Here is a 7386-nt window from a genome sequence, read left to right as displayed (position 1 = left end):
TGGAGAGTAATTCCTTTTGGGTTGTCAAATGCATCAAGTACATCTATGAGACTCATGAATGAAGTTCTTAAAGAGTTCATTGGCATGTTTGTAATAGTATATCTGGATAATATATTAGTCCACAGCAGGTCTAAGGAGGAGCACGTGAGGAATTTACATTATGTCTTACAAAGGCTGAAGCAAGAAAATGTATTGCTAAATCTGAAGAAGTCTTCATTCATGAAAGAAGAACTAGTGTACTTGGGATTTGTTATTTCTACTGAAGGGTTGAAGATGGATCCAGAGAAGATCAAGGCAATTATAGAGTGGTCTTCATCCAAGAATGTTTTTGAGGTAAGAAGTTTTCATGGTCTTGCTAGCTTTTATAGAAAATTCATCAAGAATTTTAGTAAGATTAATGCACCTATTATTGAGACCATAAAGAGGGATAAACAACCATTTGGATGGACCACCGAAGCATAAAAAAAAATTTAGCTGTTAGAGAAGAAAATCATTGAAAAGCCTATTTTGGTTCTGCCTGATTTTAAAAAACCTTTTAAAGTGAAGTGTGATGCCAGTGAAGAAGAAATTGGAGGTGTTTTAAGCCAAGAACATAGACCAATAGCTTATTTTAATGAAAAGCTAAATGATTCCAAAAAGAAGTATTCTTCTTATGATAAGGAGTTCTACGCAGTTGTGCAGTCATTAAAGAAATGGAGGCATTATTTAATGTCAAAAGAATTTATTCTTTACTCAGATAACCATGCATTATAGATTATAATGCATGAGCCAAAGCTCAGCCAGAAACATGCTAAATGAGTAGAATATCTTCAAGGTTTCCATTTTGTTTTGAAGCATATAAATGGCCAATCAAATAAAGTTGCAGATGCCTTAAGTAGGAGAAATGTATTGCTTCAAGAGAGTCAAATCCAAGTGTTGGGTTTTGATTTCCTAAAGGAATTATATGAGACCAATTCAGATTTTAAAGAGGCATTCGAGGCTTGTAAAAATCGTGTTTTGGTGGATAGAAGTAGATGGCTAGATTACTTCTTACAAGATGGGCTGTTATTTAAGAAGAATTAGTTGTGCATACCAAACTGTTCAATGAGGGAGAATTTAATTAAAGAGAAACATAGTGGAGGACTTGTAGGACATTTCAGCATAGAGAAGACTTTTGAAAAACTAAGCAGATTTTATTTCTGGACGAAAATGAAATCTGAAGTGGAGAAGTATGTGAGAACTTGCAAAGTCTGCTAATATGCAAAGGGAAGGATCCAAAACACATGTTTGTATATCCCATTACGAATTCCAGATAGGTAATGATTCAATTTTTGTTGTAGTGGACAGATCTTCAAAAATGGCACACTTTATTCCATGTTATAAAACTGGTGATGCTTCTCACATTGCTAATTTGTTTTTTAAGGAGATTGTAAGATTGCATGGGTTGCCCAAAAGTATTGTCTCAGACAGGGATTCCAAATTTGTTGGACATTTCTGGAAGACACTATGGAAGAAGTTGGGAACTAAATTAAGCTTCAGTTCTACCTATCATCCACAAACTATTTGACAGACTGAAGTGGTGAACAAGAGTTTAGGCAATCTTTTAAGCAGCCTTACTGCAGTATATCCAAAGCAATGGGATCAAGTGTTAGCACAAGCTGAGTGTGCATATAATTACTCGCCTAACAGGAGCACATGACAATGTCCATTCCATATTGTTTATGGAATGCATCCAAGAGGAATATCTAAATTAAGAAATTTTGGAAAAGAAGAGATGAGAAGTGCTGAGGGTGAAGACTTTGCTTCAAAAATGCAGGCGATACATGAACAAGTGAAGCAACAGCTGTAGGATAGCAACATTAAATACAAAACTAGAGTAGACATGAGAACAAGAGAAGTGAACTGTGAAGTTGGGGATTTGGTTTTAGCACGTCTCAGAAAGGAGAGATTTCCAATGAGGGAGTATAATAAATTGAAAATCAAGAAAATTGGATCATGCAAAGTATTGAGGAAATTCTCTGCAAATGCTTATGAGATTGAGTTACCCCCTGATGTTTGGATATCGCCGTTTTTTAAAGTTTCAGACCTGTACAAGTATGAAAGTGGAACTAGAGATGATACAACACAAGATCAAGAGAACCAAGAGATTGACTGGGTAAAACAGTTACCCCCAGCAAAAGAGTTGCAGCCAGAAAGAAATCTGGACAAGAATGCATTTAAGAAGACAAGGGGATGAGAGTACTTCCAGTATTTGGTAAAGTGGAAGGATCAGCCGATCTCTAAAGCTACTTGGGTTACAGAAGACATGCTACAGAAATTGGGCAGTTCTGTAGATGAACTCATGGACAAGAGCCAATGAATAATTTTGTCCTCGGGAGTTTGATGCAGGAGCACGTGACTTAGAAGTAAGAAGTCTTCAAACATATTCCAAAAATCCAAAAAACTCTATAAGCAAGGGAGTGGGGTCCTTTAACTAGCAATTTCCATTCTTTTCTAGTTCAAGATAGAGTGGAATTAATAATAAAACATGCTAATTATATTGTTGATGGATAATATGTAATAAAGCCTTAAGATTTAAATTATTCTATGTAAAGTGTGCTTTTTTAAAGGATAATGGTTGAGAAGGCTTTATCAATTTTTTATAAATAAGAGACAATGAGACTCTCAAAGTAGAGCGGTGCCCGGAAGCATTATCCCTTGAAAACTTCTCTCTCTGTTTTTCTGAACTAATGGCCTTCTGCTATTTAATAATGGTATGTGTGTATCTGTTAAATTGTGTTCTTCTAAGTTGAAAATGGATGAGTTTGCCTTATTTTTTCAAAGTGATGCTTGACTGAAGCCTTTAGGATCTTTTTCCCTTCATATCAGCGCGGGAAGGATTTCTAAGACGTTTTACAGAGTTCTGTGGGAAAACTTTATTTACACATAGAAATCATGATATTTTCTTAAGAAGAACATTGTTTAGGCCTTGAAACTTTATTGGATTTGGTTCATTCCCATATCGGGTCTAAACCAATATCACATCAGAGAAGTGCAAGTGGAGTAGAGAGCCTTTGGAACTACTGAAGTTCGAAACCCCGACATTCTGGAAAGGAAACATTATAGAGAAGGGCAGAAAGAGGCATCGGGTCCACGAGGATGATCACATCACAAACTTGGAGGCGAGAGGAAGCAAGTATTGGTGCTTTGGAGGCCACTGATAGTGATTGCTAACTATTGCATCGGGAAAAGAAAGGAGGAAGGGCATTAAACATGTCGATAGTGTATATTGCATATAATGCAGAACTTGGAATATAAAAGAGTTGATTGCGTAATTACTTTTGAATTACACCAATACTGTTTATAATCTGTGGCAGTGTTTTGATAAATTGCCAATAGTGTATTGTATGAATTCCATACTAAAAGCCCGCCGATAGTGTTTTTGGCTAATTATTTTTGAATTACAGTTTCGATAGGAATAGATGCCCTATTTGTCAGTTAACAAGGGTTGTGGTGATTGTAGGAAAATCCATGAGGCTATCAGTTAAATGATTGATATGCCATTTGAAGCAGAGGGAGAAATTTGGCCTAATATTGATGAAATTGTAACCAGGTTTGAGAGGTTGTCCATATCGCCTACACCCAGGCCACCAGGTTGAAGGATCATAAAATCTGTTGGATCTTCCCATCAATCTATTTATACAAAATTACCTTCCAATACCCCCTCTAGCTTTGCTTTTATCTTTCAACCATTTGGAGAACAATGGGGGTTAGATGAATGTCAGGTAATCCCAGTTTATCCAAGGTTTATTTGGATATTACGTTAATAGTAACACACAAATCTATAAAGTTATTCTCTAAAGGGGTATTATTTATGTATATAATGATAATAGGGGTTCCCCGATCAACATATTTCATTGCAAAGATTTTCCTTGAGATTAGGTCAGCCAAATTTCAAACCACATGTAATGTCTTAGGATCCTTTTTCTTTCTTCAAGGTTTTCTTAAGAAGATCTCCTATATAGCCTTTGCATAAATAGCAACATCCTCAATTTCTTGAGATAATGGATTTTTTACCCCAATATTCTTTAATTCTCCTAAGAAGTCAAATTCAGGTGGAACCAGGCTTCTTAGTGTATAACCACTCCAGATAGGGAATGTTTTGAGCTCATTTGTTAGGAGTTGATTCCTGAGAAGAAATAAATTCTTCCTTGGGGGAGTCATCCTCCTCATCTTGTTCTTGAATAATTGGGGAATTTTGATTTGGATAACTTTCCCATAACAAAAATGGATATCTTTACAATCCATAGCTGAAAGAAGATATGTAGGAAAAGGTGATAGTTCAATTTTATAGGTGGGTTGAACAATCTTATTATTTGGGTTTGAAATAGGATGGGAAGGAATCTAAGGTCTCTGATGAGTTCGAGTTCACTGATTAGAAGGTAATTGAAGTTGTTTGAGTTGAGGAGGAATCATATTCCAAAAAGATTAAGGTACTCCCTATGCTGGGATCCATCCTTGTCCTTGGACTTGAGGGGGCCACTTTGGTCATCACATAGGGCGATACCATCCAAAATAGAAAGATAAATGTTGGTAATGGTTAGGATGTGTTGGTTCTCAAGGAGGCCAGGGCTTCTTTCGACTTAAAATGTAGATTTGGTCAGTTCCCCCGCCTTCTTCTTGAAACAATTCTCTAAGTCTAGGAAATTAAAGGAATTATTAGGTGAAATTATATTTCTCAAAAGTACTACACACTTCGACATTATTTAAGGGACAATCTCTCAGTGGGTGTTTTTTGTGACATCTAGAACATAATATAGCTAAGGCTAGCTCAAGTTCCTCTTTCTCTCTTTTAACCTACAAGGCATCCAATTGTGAACTAAGTGTAATCAGAATATCATTCTTAAGATTTTCTAAGACAGATCCTATTTCAACTTTAGTCACCCTTGTCCCATTAGGTCTATTGATTCATGACAAAATATCTTGAGAAATGTTCCCATATTTTGTGCTTCCTTTGGAATATTAGTTACATAATTCAAAATTTTCCTCATAAGTGGGTTGGGAAACACCTCCTGTTCGCATCAAATTCAAGGTTCCTAGAAAATCCTCCCGTATCTGTTTAAGAAATATGATACGTAAAGATTTAGGATGTAGGGAGTTTTTCTTGGTCCTCTGCAAAGTGTATTGGAATCTCTCCAGATAGTCCTCTAGACATTCATCCTTAGACTTAGACATCTTGAAAATGTATTCCTTGATATCCCTCACTTTTCAATAATCTTGGTATTTTTCTAAGAAAATATTTTTCATCTCATCCCAAGATATTTTTCGTATCTTTTAATGTGCTAGGAAAATTTTTTAGCTTTGGCCATTTTCTGAGAAGTCATAGCTTCAACAAAGTACATCAAATTAAAAGAGGAATTTTTTAGGATACTCTTTATATATACCATGAAATTTTCTAATAGCAGAGACAAGAATAATTTTTATTGTACCATAATATTGTGATCTCGAATGGGAAATTCAAAAGTGACATGTTTCTTTATTTTGGTCCATTTATGTATTCATCTCCCATCTTTTCTTCTTGTATAGTTTCAATAATTTGAATTTTATCCGATCCTGTGGAGATCTCAAGTTCTTCCTCAAAAGTGGTTTATTGACTTTCTTATGGTTCACCTACTCCTAAAGGTTGCCCTATTGGAAATCTAACTTTTATAGGAATACTTTTTGAATCTACCAGTCCTTTGCGAGAAGTGGTCCCCACCGTACCACATGTTGGTGTTTAAGAATTTTTTTTCTTCTCCTACGTATGATATCTTATTACATATATGATGGCATAGTGCAAAAGACAAAGGGATTCTAGGTTACTAAAAGAGTGAGTATGACCCCCTTTTTCACATCTAGACCTAATGTCCTTCGAACTTTCTACAAAAAGTATTGAGTCCTTAAGCACCTCTTAGCAAAGACGCCAAAAATGACGAGTATTTTTATTGATAGAAATATTCATACACTTGTCGTTTAATTATCAACTAGGGTAGTAAACTTATGATGAGATAAACTCAATATGCATAGAGGAAAATATTTATTTTCTTTATTAACTAGCCTATTTTAAATGCATATATAACTGCGGGTTAATTTTATAAAAAAAGATCTCACTTTTACAAGTGACTTTTTAATTCCGTAATAAGCTTTTGTAAGTGGGATACCTTAAATAAGTCTCTTGAATTATTAAAGCGTTTAATTAAAAGCGTTTAATTAAAAATGTATAATTTCCAATTTTTATAGCAATGTTTATTTAACCCCACTTCAAATAAAACATTATCAAAACCTATTATAAAAGAAACCAATTAATTAATACATGAAATCTGATAGTGAACAAAATTCATTCAGTGTCCCCCTTAATATGATCACACATAATCTGATAAATGAACTATAAGTAATGTTAATTAACAATAGTCCTCATACAACTTGGAAAATCGAGCATATATATGTAATACAAGGATATGAATATGAAAAACTGAATTAACACAATAAAATTACCTATATGAACAATCTAATCACTTAACAGTGAAACCACCCCATCTTGGTAATACGAGAAACCAGTAACCAATATGATCACACAATCAAATTTGGTAGTTAACCGTGCCTTGAGTGGGCCCAACTCAAGGCTCAATCAGTGCCCTGTAAAAAATAAGTACTCAAAATAAATTACTAGTGAATTAATTCAACATAACATACCCGATAAATAATACAACTAGAAGTGCAGAACTCCGTTCACCGCTAAAAAAATAGATGTTCTTCCAAATTGAACAGAAGAGTAACAATACAAGTAAGGGTATCATATTGTGTTAGGCGTTCCCATCTTATATTGCGTTTTACAAGTCAAAAATAACAAAAACATTGTCTGGTCTATCTTGGCCAACTGACTTAATAATAAATGAAAGAAAATAGTTACAAACATTATGAAATCCAATTTGGAACTCACTACAAGTATTCTATTTTTTCACTTAGAAACTATAAATCATAGATAATTTAGTTAGCTTTTAGATCCTCGATCTAGACATGCCTCAGAACATTCGGTTCACTTGTCCTATGAACACTAGCAATGACTATTTCAGGCTACTAACTAGCCCGAGCCAACTATTTGTTTGTCAGAATTGTTTAACATCTCATTCATTAGTGATAAAGAAGCATTCTGAAAATAGCCTTCAACTTGGTTTGGTTGTTGGTAACTACTCGAGACTCCTCTAAACCAATTATGCTTCGTTATTGAATCACAATTGTTTGTGCAAATGGCATGTCTAATTTGAGCTACTGTGTAACCAAAGTGTTGAATGTAAATATTCCCATAACACTGATAATCAAAATATTGTGGTGGTGCCATCTTGATAATTGAACGACTAACTATAATCAAAATGGTCAATCGACTTGTCA

This window comes from Pinus tabuliformis, chromosome 8 (assembly GCF_031772625.1).
Source record: "Pinus tabuliformis cultivar Carrire ecotype Pingquan chromosome 8, CPIR1, whole genome shotgun sequence".
In the NCBI taxonomy this organism is placed as follows: Eukaryota; Viridiplantae; Streptophyta; class Pinopsida; order Pinales; family Pinaceae; genus Pinus; species Pinus tabuliformis.
The sequence above is the reverse complement of the archived record's forward strand: the minus strand, read 5'-3'. Positions refer to the sequence as shown.